Raw genomic sequence first — 17,703 nt, forward strand, 5'->3', positions numbered from 1 at the left:
CCACGGCGTCGGGGCTTGGTCAAGCAGAGACTAGCGCTCATGGCAGCAGCGACGGTGGTGGAGTGTCCCATACGATAGAACTGACGACGAGGCGCTGAAGCCGTACGAAGTAGAGGATCGCGGAGGGGTACCGGCGAGGGCAAGCGAAGGAGGAAGAAGAAGCGGCGTGGTAGAGACGAGATGCTGCGAGGTTCGACACCAAGAGGGAGAAACGACGCTGGCCCCGCGAGTCCAAAGTCATTGGTGTCAAGAAGGGAACAGGTGACCGTCGACATCAGAGGTGACCGACCTTCGAGGTGGTCGGCGTCGCAGCGAAGGTGACCCCTTCCCCTTGGTTCCTGGTGGTGGAGAAGGCCTCCTCTGTTGGGGTTGGTGTCGCTGATGCCAGCGATGGGGGAGAAGGAGGTGACGGCGTCGGTGTGAAGGGAGAGGCGATGGCAACGGCAAGTATGTCCGGTGGTGGTGTTGCGAGGAGGAAAAGAGGAGCGGCTGTGAGGAGGAACAGGGAGTGCCGGCGATGAGGGAGAAGGAGAGGAGTTGGCGGCAGAATCAGAAAATGAAGTCTCCCCTGTTGCTACACTATATTCTTCCTCTTAAAATTTTACACAGTGCTTTTACCAAATTACCCCTTCTTCCCCCTTTAATTCCTGTTATGCCCCTAACTCATATCCACATCAAGTTTGAATGCAGATTCTCACCGTAAGTAGCTGGAAACGAACTTAGACAGAGAGTTAGATGAATGGGACTCTTCTCGGCCCTTTCTCAAGTCAATGGATAATAGAGAAAATGGATAGAAGAATCAAAGTGTGTGTTTTTGAGGAGAACATACCCTTTTCACTAGAATCACGCTTTTTTATGTGGCATTTTTATTTTATGCGGCGATACCATTTCTGGCAGCGACTATATAAGTTCCATCGTCTAAACTGTTGTAGCTGGCGCCTTTTTTCCCGCACCTATAATTGTTGGTGTAACGAGCCTTTAACACCTATTCTCGACTCAACGCACCTTCTTTAAATATTGAACTTGTCCGTCTTCCGTCTATTTATCTAACACACATATCTTAATTACTCATCTTGTTCGGAGGCTGTGTTAGATGAACTATTGAGATAATGTGATCAAAATATTGACTGAATTACTATGACTCAGAGGGAGATATGTTGGGCTACTATTTATATTGATCAAGTTATCAGGAGTTCTCTAGTTAATACTACCTGCAGCTAACGATCGGGTTATCCCGGTCTCTGGTATTCCGATACTCGAGGCAGATCCAACGAATATATAAGGAATAGAAACAATAGTAGAGTAATGAAATGCGTATAGAATAAGAATGGAAAACGTACCCTGGCCGAAGGGGGCGCTCTCTGGTGGATCGGTGAGCTAGTTGTGGTGTTGATCGAATTGCCATGACCCGGAAGAATAGATGAATATCCACCGGCCGAGGAGCTGGATCTGATGGCACGAAGCTGAACACGACTTGGACCCGAAAGGCGGTATGCAGCAAAGGACCTAACAGCGACACGTAGGCCGGGATATGATATCGGCATGCAGGCCGAGATGTGACAGTGACACGTAGATCAAGATATGACATCGACATTCAGGTCAGGATATGCCATTGGTACGCAGGCCGGGAAATGACATCGAGATGCAGGCCGAGATATAATAACAACACGAAGGTCGGAACACGACGGTAGCTCGAAGGTCGGAACATGACGACGGCTCAAAGGTCGGAATACAATGACGACTCGAAGACCGGAGATAGATCAGATCGGAGCATAATGACAACAGTGACCTCAGAGGCCCAAAAGCATATGACAATACGGTTGGCTAGAGGTGGTCTACGATGAGGCGGCAAGAGAGGCCATGCTGTGGCGTCCTAGAGGAAACCGCTGGTGGGCGGCTGTGGATGCTGAAAAAGAGGGAGACGGAGGCAGAGCTTGGCTTCTGGCGGCCCGGAGGGTGGCGGCAGTGGCTGGAAGTAGTTGTGGCGATGGCGGCTGATCTAGTGGCTGGGGCTGCAAGGGAGAAAGGGGCGTGGCGACGAGCTATAACACCAACGGTAGCTCCGACGACTAGGGCTAAGAGGAGAGAAGAAGTGGAGAGGGGCAGCGTCAGTGTTAACGACACGGGGAGGGGAGATGGCGCTGTGGCGTCGCTAGAAGAAGCGGCGGTGGCATTCGTGTTAGGATCGCAGGGCATGCGGGAGACGGTGGAGACGTGGATCTGGCATCACTGGTGTGGGGAGGAAGAAGGTGGCTCGGAGGCGGTCATCTCCTTTGTCGTGGTGGCATGGAGAAGAGGTGGCGAGTATCCCGTGGGTGGCCGAGAGAGAAGAAGAAGCAAGAGAGAGAGCGGCATATGAGGTTTTCGACGAGGTGTCGGCGAGAGCCTTGGGTGAGGCAGAGCCAATCGAGGGTGGCAGCGGGCATGCCTCATGGCTGTGATGGTGGAGGAAGAAAACCACAAATTGTTGGTGCAATTAACCTCTATGGTTTCGATATTTGATAATGCACTTAAGTCTGGTCAGTTTGACCAAGGATTAATCCAAACAGGACTTAATGTTTGGAAGAGAGTAGTCTAGTCAGGACTAGATGGCTACCACGGGCAAGTCCTAACAGAAGGATAGGCAAGTGAGAAGTCCTAACTAGAGGTTAGACAAGTGGAAGTCCTGGTGAGTGAAGTCGAGCCCTAGTGAGTGAAGCTAGGTGGTAGAAGTCCTGGTGAGTGAAGTTAGACCCTAGTGAGTGACGCTAGGTGGTGGAAGTTCTCGTGAGTGAAGCCAGACAATAGTGAGTGAAGCTAGGTGTGTTGGAATGTATACGAAAAACCTAGCTTTTTGTATAAACATTTATTTAGAAATAAGAATCACATTGGTCAAATGTCTACATTTATATGCTAAGTGTAGTTGTTCAATTAATTTATATTGTAGATAACATGGTGTGTGGTGACACATACAGAAGTTTATGTTATCAGTTCCTTATAAATTATAAACAGTTGCTCACGACCAAGATGGAATGGGACAAACCATTGGAGTGGTTGTAGTGTAATTAAGTATTAACTTATTTTGACTAATAAATTACACTAGTACACTATGAGTGTATTGAGCAGGACCATTTGAGGTAGTTTCTTTTATACTGACTATATAAAAGAACAGAACCTCAATTATTATGGAAGTGTGTACTCTTAATCCCGATATAACAACAAGCACATATACTTAGTATTTAATTTTTTGACTTATCAATGAGTGTGATTTAGTTCGTTAAATCAATAGGCCCGATAGGTTGGGAAATAATATTATTTATATGGTGCGTTGTTGGTTATAGAAGGAAACTGTGTCCTAGTAATCTAGGTTGATGATGTCCCCTTGAGGAGCTCATAAGGATTGTCATGTAAACCCTGTAGGTGGAACTAGTCCGTCATGACAATGAAGTTGAGTGGTACTACTCTTGGAGCTAGATATTAATTAAGTGAGTATCAGTAACTCATTTAATTAATGGACATTCGATATCTTAAACACAGGGAGACTAACACACTCATGATAAGAAGGAGCTCATATTGTAATATGTGATTGATGCGGTAGTGCAATAATAACTCTTTAGTTGTATGATTTATTATTGATGAACTTGAGTTGGGTGTTCAGGGTGAACACAGGAAGCTTAAGCTCATCGGGAGACCAAAACCAATTCCTCCTCTCGGTCCCTATTGTAGTCTCTTATTTATAAAGTCTTATATCCACCAAACCCAACTTCTTACCCACCTTAAGGTGGCCGGCCAAGCCAAGGTTGGAGGCCAAGTTAGGGACGGCCAAACCAAAGTTAGATGGGTTCAAGTTGTGGCTGACCCTAGGTTGGAGCCCAAGCAAGGGTGGCCGGCCACATTCACATTGAAAGAGAGTTTTAAAATTATAAATCTTTCCTTTTATAACTTTCTACAAAGGATTAAGAGAAAGGTTTGATATCTTTCCTTATTTGTAGTTAAAAGGAATATTTTAATTTTTTGATAAATTTTAAATCTTACCTTATGTGGAAGACATGGTTTTAAAAGAGAGTTTTAAAATTATAAACTTTCCTTTTATAATTTTCTACAAAGGATTAAGAAAAAGGTTTGATATCTTTCATTATTTGTAGTTTAAAGGAAGATTTTAATTTTTGATAAAAACTTTCCTTTTTGTAACCATCCACATATTTCAAAAGAGAGATTTTAATTTATAAAACTTTCCTTTTATAACCAACCATGAAGGGATTTAAAGAAAGAATTTTTTTAATTAAAATTTCTTACCGGAAATAATTAAGGAAGTTTAATTTTTGTTTAAAACTTTCCTTGTTTGGAGAACAAGGTAGGGGCCGACCATTAAAGGTTTATAAGGAAGTTTTAATAAAATTTTCCTTCTTAGATATTGACAAGGAATATAAGAAAGTTTTAATTATGTTTAAAACTTTTCTTATTTGTTAAGACCAAGGAATATAAGGTATAACTAGTTATTTAATTCCACATCATAACTAGTTCATCTTTTGTATAGATCTTGAAAAACCAAACACAAGAGATTATCGATTTTAATTATCATTTTATTATCGATTTTCGTTTCGATTTCATGTTTCGATAATGTGTTTCTATTGAGGTCTCTATTGTTAAACCTTGTTTACTGTAAGAAGTTAAATATCCGATTTCTTTGAAAGGCTTTGTCGAGGTAGTGGTGGATGATCTAATACCCAAGAAGGCCTAGTGCCTTGTCATGTTTGACCTGCGAGCCGATCTTTGAAATAGATATTTGATAACTTTTGTAATATGGTTTAACTTAGGAAGATCACATCGGTTGAACTTGAAGTAAGAATGTTAAGTTCTGTTCCCAATTCAAGTTTAACTTCTAAAGGAAAAATTTAGATTGATAATGTTAAGTATCATTTGCAATCCAAATTTAACTTTAGTAGAACACATGGGTAGCTAGGATAGTTCTATGCTTGTACAAATTTTTGTACAGGGGAACTAGAACGGTATTCCGAGTAGCAACCAATAATTAGTATCAGAGCTAGATTTTAACCTTTGTGTGTTTGGTTTTAGTTTAATTATGCACATGTCATACATATTTTAGGCATGATAATAGTAGAATGTGCAAATAGATTAACTCTGTGGTTGCAGGCTGCAACTATTATGACCTATTGTGATTATGTGTGATTAGACCCTTAGACATGTCGAGGGCATTTTTTGTGTGTGTGCATGATTGTATTTATTAAATACAGCAGGAGCTGTATTAGTTTTAGGATTTTATTTTGTGTTCGATCTAGATTACATGTACATTCCTTCGTGGAATATAGGATCAATAAATGTAAAATACTATTTTTGTCGCGGATCATATCCTTGTGAGGCGTGGTGCTATTTGAGGACCAGAGGTACAGCCAAAAAAGAAGCAAGGTAGATACGACAACTAGACCCGATTGCGGTGGCTAAAAATGGCAGCAGCTAGGGTTGGCAGCACACGGAGGACAGTGATGGAAGAGGTCATAATAGTTGAAAAATTACTTTTCCATATTTATTGCTTTTATTTGCTGTGTGTGCTTGTGTTTGTGTGCTTGTATGCATGTTAAAATTCCTCGTTCTAAATACTAAGTGAGAGAGGGATTAGTAAATAAATTCCACGGTCTCCATTACTGGTTTGTAAGTGATGCAAACAAACTTGCGTGTTGGCTTTGAGTGCCTCCCTCCACAATTGATGAATTTTTTTGCGGATCACTAGATCAAACTTCCTTTATAGATGGTTATAGAAAATTATTTAGGAGCATGTGATCTTCTCCAACTGAAGGGGCATGATCCTATTTAATGGACTAAGTATCAAGTAATGGTATACACTTAGGCGCATTTAATAGTATCCTCCCCAACGGAGTCACTGCTATTCACTACAAGAAAATCCTCATTCAACAACACTCAAACGACAATGGTTTTATACCAAATTGTTGTTTTTTACTTTTTAACAAAAACCGTTGTCTTTTAGGAATTTTTTTGACCTATGACAACGGTTTTTAAAAACCGTTGTCTATTTATGTTTTTTTTTGGGCTATGACAACGATTTTTAAAGGCTATGACAACGGTTTTTGAAAACCGTTGTCTATGTGCGCTTTTTTTTGGGGTTACGACAACGGTTTTTAAAAACCGTTGTCTATGAAGTGTTGTTGAATACCATTATTTTTTCCCTCGCCATTTTTTTCCCTTCGTTATTTTTTACCGCCGAGTTTTTCTTTCCCTCTCCCTGAAATTTTTTGCCGCCGATTCCGCCCCTTTACCTTCTCGATCCCTAAGCATTTCCTTCCAACCTACGATCTCTTCATTTACTTCGCGTTTTTCTTTCTTGATCTCTTCTCGATCCCACCTCACTGCCACCAAAATCCCCCCAACTTTCCCGACGAGCTCTTCTTCATCCTGTAAGAGGAAGGCAGAATGAATCTGCGCTTCTTTTGTTGTCTCCTCTTCTTCATACTGGAAGAGGATGCGAAGGGCTTAGGGTGTCTCAGATCTCAGCGACGACTCCTCTCCTTGCTTGTGCTCGGTCCCTCTTCGCCAAAACCTCTTCCCTCCTCGTTGGTCTTCTTCCTCATCCGAAGGGTGTCGTGATCGGTGTGTGATGACGACAAGTGAGGTGGCGGCATCTCCGAAGGTGGGCGTCGCGTTCTCCAACCACCTCCGACATGTGGAATCCATGTCCCTGCACCCCTCGGGCGCTGGTCGAATCTCACACCTTAACACCATCATCCTCGGTGAGTCCCTAGAATCAGAGGAGAACAACCTCGTCTTCCCCTCACAAGAATTTTCCAGCCAGGCCCTCGTCTCCTCTCCTGAACAGGTGCATGCTACTTGTACTTGAACTCTTCGGTTCGAGCTTTCTTGGGCTAATTCCGTTTTGTGGGCTTGAAGGTTCCTCCTTTGTTGGGCATTCCGTTGTTTTTGTAAGTAAGTTTTGGCTTTGTTTAGGTTTATGTAAGTTTTATTCTTTTGTGGAAACTTGTAGATTGTGATATTTGCTATTGTACAAAACTAGTTGTGTGTTTTTTTCCCGATTCGGAAGAATGCGAAAACTTTAAAATGGAACTTTGTTGAGTTTCTTGGATAAACTTGTTTTTCCTTTTTTTTTCTCAGCATTAATATCATGTATCTTCAGTATCAGAACATGTACAGAAATCGATAGAGGATCCAGTTGGTTCTGGTCGGAGATTGCTTCCCAGTTCTACTGGAAGGAGAAGTGAAATCCGGATATCTAGACTGAAAACATTGTTGTGAGGAAGGGAACCATCAAATTCGAGGTGAGTTGTCTTACACTTAATCTTGTTTGGTGGACAATGATGAATATTCTATGTGTTCTTTGTTTCTTCTTTTGGAGTTCAGTTGTTGCCGTAAATGTGATATTTGTTAGAAAATGTCAGCATCCTTGTGAAGACTTTGAGTGTTTTGTTTACTGAAGGAGTGAAACTGTTACAAATGGATAAGAGAACCTGCCAATGTTTTTAAAATCTCATTGTTCAAATAGTTTGAGACTTTCATAGGCTATATTTTGTTGCTGATTGATGTCTTAATTTTTAATAACTTTTATTCTTGTAGTTGTTGCCTTTTGATTGGGTTACTTATATTCAATCAGAGGCAAACTTTTCTTCATTCTTTCTTTTGTTTTGGAGACTCAGATATTGTAGTTTTTGTTCTTGTTTTGTTCATCATCTAGGTATTCCAGTTTGATTTTTGGTTGCATACATTTTTAGATCATTTGGAGGTTAAATGACAGACTTGTTAAGCTGCATATTTCCTTACATGTTTTTATGTACTTACTGCAGCTGCACGAACTAAAAATTACAGTGGGGCTGAACTAGAAGGTGTTGTTAGAAGTGCTGTCTCATATGCCTTGAATCGACAGATAACCTTCGATGATTTGACCAAGTCCTTGGATGAGGAGAGCATAAAAGTCACTATGGATGATTTTTTGAATGCTCTTCATGAGGTTGGACCAGCTTTTGGTGCATCAATGGATGATCTTGAATGACGCAGGTATGTTCAAGTTTGACATTGTCTCAGTTGAAGCTGATTCCACATCCTTGAAAGCAATTCTACTTGGGGATGTTCAGGAGGGCCTACAGATTTTTGTGCTCTGAATTTTGTTAATGTTACATAATGTGGCATTATCTTTAATGTGTAAATGACTTTCAGGCTTAATGGGATTATCGATTGTGGTGAGAGGCACAAACACATCCAAGAGAAAGCCCTGTTTCTTGTGGAGCAAATCAAAGACAATCAGAGCCCACTTGTTACATACCTTTTGGAAGGTCCAACTGGCAGGTAAATTTACAACCAGCTTTCTAATTGATTAATCTGACTTTTCTTCTGATTCAATCTGCTATTTATTCTTTTATTTCAGTGGCAAAACTTCAATGGCAGCTACAATTGGTATAGAGAGTGATTTCCCATATGTCAAGATTGTAAGTTGTGATATTATTGATGAAAGAAAAATAATTACATCAGTACCATCATGTTAAATGATTAAATCCTCTCAATATTAGATATCTGCAGAAAGCATGATTGGTCTCGGTGAAGCAAGTAAATGTGCACAAATTGTCAAGGTGAGTTGAATGCCAGAACAATTGTAGTAAAAGTTCTCAATTTATTAAATTGTAAATGAAAAAACATTTTAAGTATTTATCCTACTAATTTTGTCCATGCATTAGTAATATCCTACTAATTTTGTCCATGCATTGTTTCTATCTGGGTTGCAAGATGAGTTAGTTCCCCCTTTGCATATGCAGATGCTGCACTCTAAAGCTATAGAAAATAACTAGATTGTAGATTTGTGGATTTTCCAAATGGCATGCACATGGATACATGGTACTCTAGCGGTGATCGGTATTGGCGAACAATCCAGTTGTTCTTGGATCAGCATGTTGCAGAGTTCAAAGAATTTAATGCTAATGCAAAGTAGGTGACAACAAGGGGGTAAGTCAGATCTTCCCTATCTGTGAAATGAAATATTCTCGTAAATATGCCTGCATCAAAATTTGATATATTTAATTTACTACTTTTTGGATAGTTGCACTATTCATCTAATGTCTATCTCTATGCGGTGATTGTTGAATTAAAGCAAGCAGTGAAAATTTTAGACAACTGTATGCATTTGCCACTTCTTGACATGTGCATGTCCTTGTAGATGAGGTAGCAGGGTGATCTGCAATACTTTCAACCAGCTCTTTGTGTAGTATGCAAACCAAACGCCAAAGATGCTGCATCAATTCTATATTTAAATGTGACCAACCAGTCATCTGGTTGAAGAGCATTGATTGCCATTTGGATGATTTAAGCTCATCTTATTACTTCATATCTTGTTCTAAACTTTGTATAAAATGATAAATGGTGGGAGAGTGAATAGCTGGACATGTATCAATTCTGTAAAGAATGTGCAAGATAATTTGACTAGGGGATTTTGTCATGAGCTTGCTCGGATGTGACACATATCAGGAATGGTATGACTTCAACTTTTTACTACATTATATGATTTACTACATGCAACTTAATTCTTAATTATCTTATTTTAAGAAGAGACACATAGATCATTATTTTTATCTATATGTTTTATAGGAATTTTCTCTAGATCCTGTACTTCATCCTCTAATTGCTCGGCCTGATTATGTTGAAAGAGCACTTTCAGCAAGCTATTATGATGCAATGACCATACTCCAACCTCAGGGAAAGGAGCTTGATTTGCTCATTGTAATATTGCCTGATAATGATGGTTCTCTTTATGGTATGATGTCTTTCTTGCACTTGATCTTGTTCGACACAACTTGATATTTTTGCTTGTTGACAAATATTAATTGGCTGAACCTTTTAGCTTTAATTTTTTCCCTTTTCTTGTTCGCTTTATTATTATATGCTATAGTTATTACAGGTGATCAAAAGCAGATATGTGAGACTGGCCTTGGTTTAGTTTCACAATGTTGTTTGACAAAGCATGTTTTCAGGATAAGTAAACAGTACCTTGCCAATGTTGGCCTTTAGATCAATGGAAAGGTGAGTACGTTGAAGGTGGATCTATTTTTCTTGTTCTGCTTTGTGTTACTAAGACTTGATTCATAGGTTGGAGGAAGGGGTACAGTTCTTGTCGATGCATTGTCAAGGCGTATTCCTCTTGTTAGCGACTAACCAACTATAATATTTGGTGTTGACATAACACATCCTCATCTTGGGGAAGAAACTATCCCTTATATTGTAGTTGTAAGTAATTTTGTCAATCTTCATTTCTTGCTCTATGTATAGTTGCCTTGATGTATCCTTACTATCTTGATTATATTTGGTTTGTCAGGTTATTTCGTCTCAAAACTAGCTCGAGGTGACAAAATATGTTGGATTGGTCTGTGCTCAGGCCCATCAAGAAATCCTACAAGTTGAAGATTGTGATGGGACTTGGGTTGACAATAATTAAGTGCAATCCTACATGGCATGAACCACCATCACAAGTTTCTAGTCTTTTGGCTATTGTTCATTAGTTGTAAATGGAGTTTATTTGTTTATTTGTATTGGGATAAATTTTATTTGAACATGAGATATGTTTCTTCTTTTGTGATTGTAATTCTTGTATAACTAACATTTTGAATGATATTAATGTGAGGAATATTCTTTCTTGATTATGATTCTTTATTATATATTTAAATTAAAATTTAATATATTGGTATTAAAAGATAATAATTTAAAAGACAACGATTTAAAACCGTTATTGTTGTCTATCACCCTAAAAGACAACGGTTAAAAACTATTGTCGTAGTCCCAAAAATGGTTGTAACTGGCAGTAAAAATGCTCTAAATAACAACGGTTTTAAACCGTTGTCTTTTCATTAAAAGACAACGGTTTAAAACCGTTGTCGTAGCCCCCCACTTTTAACAACACTGCCAATTACAATAGTTTTAAATGACCTACAACAACGGTTTTTAACCGTTGTCTTTTAATGTTTTTGTTGTAGTGATTATTTGTGTGACCAAAAGAATACTAACTATTAATTTGTCATAAAGCTAGGTAAAACCCCCTCTTACAAATGTTTGAATTTGTATACATCCACACTAACGTGCCATACAAAATTCATGGTGTTTGAGGTAATTTTATTTGTCATAAAATTATGTTGACAAAATAAAATGGGTAAAACCTCCTCTTACAAACAATTAAATTTGTATACGTCCACACTAACGTGCCATAAAAAATTCATGGTGTTTGCTAAGGGCATTTAAGGTTGACAAGATAATTAATGGGTAAGACCCTCCTCTTACAAATGTCTGAATTTGTATATGTCCACACTAATGTGGCATACAAAATTCACGGTGTTTGAGGTGTTGGTGAATTTAAATGATATTGTTTTGAGGAATCAATATTATTTTAAATTCTAAAATTTTAATCAAATATTTTATCGAAGACAGGCCAACTATTAATTTTATTTGTCATAAAATTAATGGATAAAATCTCCTCTTATAAATGTTTGAATTTGTATACGTCCACACTAACGTGACATACAAAATTCACGAGGATTTTGAGGTGTTGGTCTTGACCAAATATTTTTTGATTCTTAGGATTTCAAATGTTTTTCAATCCCCTAGCTGTTATACTATAGAATAGACTTAGTAGTCCTAATTATAATGATTGGAAACAAAACTTGGACACTAAGGAGGACTACCCTCTCAGAACTGAGACAATAAAGGTGTATTTTATTCATTAGTTGTTGAAACATGTTTAGTGGTGTTATCTACCGATACCTGGTGTGTAGATACGGGAGCCACTGATCATGTCTGCAATTCATTACAGGGGTTCCAGGAAACCAGACAACTATATGAAGGGAAAATCACCGTCTACATGGGCACTACTGTAAAAGTAACAACTGTTGTAGTGGAAGATGTTTATCCTCTGATAGGAATAAAACATGGATTTTGAGAAATTGTCTTTACGTACCAAGTTTTAGAAAGAACTCGATTTCAGTTTCTAAATTATTCAAAGAACTTGATATTCTGTCTCTTTTGATAATAAAGTTGTTATCAAGAAAAATAGGGAAGTTATCTGTTCTAGTACGTTGATTGGCAATTTATATAAATCCAATAACTCCCACGATGTAACAAATGGAAATTAATAACACATCTTCTAACTCTAATAAGAGAAAGCAACCTTCGAAAATGAACTAATCATATCTTTAGCATATAAGGCTAGGTCATATTAACTTGAGTAGGATTCAAAGGATAATAGCCGATGAACTTTAGGGTTCATTAGTGGTGGAAAACTTTCCAACCTGCGAGTTTTACTTGGAAGGAAAAATGACCAAGAGGTTTTTCAAGACTAAGGAGTATAGATCCAAAGATGTGTTGGGATTATTCTGATTTGTGTGGACCTATGACTATCTAGGTAAGAGGTGGTTTTGAATATTTCATCTCTTTTATAGGCGACTATTTGAGATACGGGTACATTTACTTGATGCGTCGCAAGTCTAAGTGCTTTGATAAGTTCAAAGAGTACAAGACCGATGTGGAGAAGCGTCAAGGTAAAAGTATTAAGACACTATGGTGAGATCGTAGTGGCGAGTACCTCTTAAGAGAGTTTAGGAGTCACTTATCAGAAGTCAGGATTCAATCCCAACTGACTACACCTAGTACACCCCAACAGAATGGTGTGGCAGAACGAAGGTATATGACTCTTATGGAAATGATTAGATCGATGATGAGTTATTCAGAATTACCAAATTCATTTTGGGGATAGACTCTGGAAACAGCAATGAACATAGTACCTTCTAAAGTCAGAACCCTCTACTCCCATAGAATTGTAGAATTGGCGTAAGCCTAGTCTGAAGCATATTCGGATTTGGGGTAGTCCAGCACATATGCTGAAGGGAGACACTGATAAGATGGACAGGAGTTCACTTGTTTGTGAGTTATCCTAGAGAAACGAAAGGAGGTTTATAGTCCTAAAAATCAAAAGGTCATTGTTGGCACCAATGCCCGATTTTTAGAAGAGGACTATGTTATGAACCAAAAGCCCATGAGTAAAATTGTTCTTAAGGAAATTAGAGAAGATACGTTTAAACTAGTACCAATTGTACAAGATGAGATACCACAAGAAACTGCAACACGTGTCACAAATGATGTACAATTACAGACAGTGTCTCGTCGTAGTGGGAGGGTTGTTAGACAACCAGAAAGATTCATGTTTTGGGAGAGTCTTTGGACTTGATCCCTGGTAAACATGAACCTGATCCCTGGACATATGACGAAGTGGTCTAAGATAAAGATGCAGCATCTTAGCAAAGAGTAATAAATACAAAAATAGAATCTATGAATTCTAATAAAGTCTGGGAGCTTGTAGAACCACCAAATGGTGTAAAAACTCATTAGGTGTAAAAGATCTACAATAGAAAAGGAGGGATAGACGGGAAGGTGGAAACTTTCAAAGTAAGGCTTGTTGAAAAAGAGTATCAATTATAAGGAAACCTTTTCACCGGTATCCATGCTTAAGTCTATCCGGATTCTTTTATCTATTGTTGCTCATATGGATTATGAGATTTAACAAGTGGATGTCAAGACAACTTTTCTTAATGGAAGTCTTGAAGAAAGCATCCATATAAAGCAACTAGAGGGGTTCATTGCAAAGAGCAAAGAGCATCTTGTATGAAAGCTCAATCGGTCTATTTATGGACTAAAGCAAAGTTTCAAGGTCTTGGAACATCTGGTTTAATAAAGTAATCCAGACCTATGGATTTATTCAGTGTTTGGATGTGTCTTGTGTATACAAGAAGTGTGATGGAAACGTGGTTGTATTTCTTGTACTATACATAGATGACATTTTGTTAGTTAGAAACAATATCAAGGTATTGTCGGAAGTAAGGGCATGATTGTCCAAGCAATTCGATATGAAGGACTTAGGAGAATGCGTACATATTCTTGGGATCAAAGTAATAAAGGATCGCAAGAAAAGGATGTTGTGCTTGTCCCAAGCTTCATATATAGATATAATCCTTGCTCGTTTTAGCATGCAAAACTCCAAGAAAGATTTTCTACCTTTTAGGCATGGAGTATCTTTATCTAAAGAGATGTCTCCGAAGACATCAAAAGAGATAGAAGAAATGAAGGCAGTTCCTTATGCCGCAGCTGTAGGAAACCTAATGTATGCTATATACGAGACAGGATATCTGTTTTGTCGTGGGCATGGTCAACAGATATCAAAGTAATCCAAGACAGGGACATTGGACTGCCGTAAATTATATATTAAAGTACCTAAGAAGGACTAGAGATTATATGCTGGTTTACCAAGCAAATGATTTACTCCCTGTGGGTTACATGGATTCAGAATTCCAATCTGATAGGAACAATAATAAGTCAACCTCGGGGTTTTGTGTTTACTTTAGGAGGTGAAGCCATAACTATGGAGGAGTGTTAAGCATAGGTGCTTTTTCGGACTCCACTATGGAAGCTGAGTATATGGAAGCCTCTGAGGCAACCATAGAAGTTATATTGCTCAGAAATTTCATGATGAACTTAGATGTGATTCCTGGTTTGTCCAAAAATTATTACAGTGTATTGTGATAATAAGTGGTGCAGTAGCAAACTCGATGGAACCACGAGCCCATAAGACAAGTAAACACATAGAGTACAAGTACCACCCAATACGAGACATCGTATAACGAGGAAAAGTTATTGTCGCCTAGATTGCATCAGATGATAACCTGGAAGATCCTTTCACTAAGGCCCTTAAAGCAAGAGCTTTTGATGGACATATAGAGGGGTTGAGAATCAGATGTATGGCAGGGTATATGACAGCATAGTCTTTTAGTATAAGTGGGAGATTATTGAAATGTATACTAAAAACCTAACTTTTTGTATAAATATTTATTTAGAAATAAGAATCACATTGGTCAAATGTCTACATTTATATGCTAAGTGTAGTTGTTCAATTAATTTATATTGTAGATAACATGGTGTGTGGTAATACACACAGAAGTTCATGTTATCAGTTTCTTATAAATTATAAAAAGTTGCTCACGACCAAAATGGAATGGGGCAAACCATTAGAGTGGTTGTAGTGTAATTAGGTATTAGTTTATCTTGACTAATAAATTACACTAGTACACTATGAGTGTATTGAGTAAGACTATTTGAGGTAGTTTATTTTTATACTGACTATATAAAAGAACAGAACCTCAATTATTATGGAAGTGTGTACTCTTAATCCCGATATAACAACAAGCACGTATACTTAGTATTTATTTCTTTGACTTATCAATGGGTGCGATTTAGTTCGTTAAATCAATAGGCCTGATATGCTGGAAAATAATATTATTTATATGGTGTGTTGTTGGTTATAGAAGGAAACTGTGTCCTAGTAATCTAGGTTGATGATGTCCCCTTGAGGAGCTCATAAGGATTGTTATGTAAACCCTGCAGGTGGACCTAGTCTAGCATGACAATGAAGTTGAGTGGTACTACTCTTGGAGCTAGATATTAATTAAGTGAGTGTCAGTAACTCATTTAATTAATGGACATTCGATATCTTAAACACAGGGAGACTAACACACTCATGATAAGAAGGAGCCCATATTGTAATATGGGATTGGTGCGGTAGTGCAATAATAACTCTTTAGTGGTATGAGTTATTATTGATGAACTTGAGTTGGGTGTTCGTGGCGAACACAGGAAGCTCAAGCTCATTGAAAGACCAAAACCAATTCCTCCTCTCGATCCACCAAACTCAACTTCTTACCCACCTTAAGGTGGTCGGCCAAGCCAAGCTTGGAGCCCAAGCTAGGGCCGGCCAAACCAAGGTTAGATGGGTTCAAGTTGTGGCCGGCCCTAGCTTGGAGCCCAAGCAAGGGTGGCCGGCCACATTCACATTGAAAGAGAGTTTTAAAATTATAAATCTTTCCTTTTATAGCTTTCTACAAAGGATTAAGAGAAATGTTTGATATCTTTCCTTATTTGTAGTTAAAAGGAATATTTTAATTTTTTGATAAATTTTAAATCTTTCCTTATGTGGAAGTCATGGTTTTAAAAGAGAGTTTTAACATTATAAATCTTTCCTTTTATAGTTTTCTACAAAGTATTAAGAGAAATGTTTGATATCTTTCCTTATTTGTAGTTTAAAGAAAGATTTTAATTTTTGATAAAATTTTCCTTTTTGTAACCATCCACATGTTTCAAAAGAGAGATTTTAATTTATAAAACTTTCCTTTTATAACCAACCATGAAGGGATTTAAATAAAGAAATTTTTTAATTAAAATTTCTTACTGGAAACAATTAAGGAAGTTTTAATTTTTGTTTAAAACTTTCCTTGTTTGGAGAACAAAGTAGGGGCCGACCATTAAAGGTTTATAAGGAAGTTTTAATAAAATTTTCCTTCTTAGACATTGGCAAGGAATATAAGAAAGTTTTAATTATGTTTAAAACTTTCCTTATTTGTTAAGACCAAGGAATATAAAAGAGAGGGTAGAGGTGCCTCACCTCACAACACATCTATTATTATTCCTCTCCTCTCTTCCTTGGTGGTGGCCGGCCCTCATCCTTCCTCTTCTCCTTTTCTTCTTCTTTGGTGGCTGGCGGCATCAACTCTTGGGGATATTTTGGTGGCCAGATTTAGCTTGGAGAAGAAGTAGAGAAAGGAGGCTTTGTTTATTAGCATCCCTTGGAGCTTGGTTGGTGGCTGAAGTTCTTTATCACTACAACAAAAACCCTCATAGACATCAGTGGAACAACAACGGTTTTAAGCAAAAACCGATGTCTTTGAGTATTTTACACCGGTTTTTTCAAAAACCGGTGTCTATGAGCGCATATTTTAGCTCATAGACATCGGTTTTTTAGGCGATGTCTATGAGTGCCTTTTTTTTCGTTAATAGACACCGATTTTAACTGCGGTTTTTAAAATCCGGTGTTAATGAACCAAAATAAAATATTTTAATATTCCCACAGCCAAAATTTGCAACACTGTGAAGTTCCCTCCAAACCTAAATCTATATCGCGCCCCTTCCTCACGCGACCATCTCTCTCGTCTAAACCTAAACCTCCGACCATCTCTCTCAACCTCATCTGCCTCTTCTCCTTCCTAGATCGACGCCCTTCTTCTCCGTCCGCGTTTGGAAACCTCGGCCACGTTGCTCGCAGTCTCGCTTGTTTTTTTTGTTGGTCCAGTCCGCGGAAGAAGAAAAAAAAAGCCGCGTCGCATAAAAAAAAAGCACCGCCCGCGAGCGAGCTCCTCTCCGCGAGCCCTAGCCACCTTCCTCTCCGCGAGCGAGCTCCTCTCCGCGAGCCACCGCCCTCTCCACGAGCGAGCTCCTCTTCACGACCAGCCACCTTCCTCGCCGCGAGCCACCGCACCTTCCTCGCCGCGAGCATCCGCGAGCTGGAGCTCTCCGCGAACCCTATTCCTCTTCGCGAGCAGTCTCCTCACCGCAAGCCCAAGCAGCAGCGGCCAGACACCTTCCTCGCCGCGAGCCACGACCCTCTCCGCGAGCCCTAGCAAAAGCGCCGCGGTCCAAATCCTGGTTGGGAAAAAATAGTACCACCATTACCATCCAGCAGCAAGCCATCCTGGTCCTGCGTTGAATCTTCATCGTCGCTCTGGTAATTTCCCCTCTTTTCTTTATTGGATTCTTGCCTAATTGTCTTCTGTTTCCTTAGGGAATCGCTAATGGTTAGGTTTTGTTTGGATTCATGTGCTGGAACAAAGTTAT

The 17,703-nt window shown here is 38.9% G+C and overlaps 1 long non-coding RNA gene across 1 annotated transcript; it reads left to right on the forward strand.

The window, feature by feature from the left end:
- Window positions 1-8,247: 8,247 nt before the first annotated feature.
- On the forward strand, window positions 8,248-8,590 carry LOC121987686. The gene is made up of 3 exons (XR_006113692.1): window positions 8,248-8,307; window positions 8,387-8,447; window positions 8,529-8,590. It is a non-coding gene; the product is annotated as an uncharacterized LOC121987686 (long non-coding RNA).
- The last annotated feature ends 9,113 nt before the right edge of the window (window positions 8,591-17,703 follow it).

The sequence above is a fragment of the Zingiber officinale genome, chromosome 5B, assembly GCF_018446385.1.
Source record: "Zingiber officinale cultivar Zhangliang chromosome 5B, Zo_v1.1, whole genome shotgun sequence".
Lineage (NCBI taxonomy): Eukaryota > Viridiplantae > Streptophyta > Magnoliopsida > Zingiberales > Zingiberaceae > Zingiber > Zingiber officinale.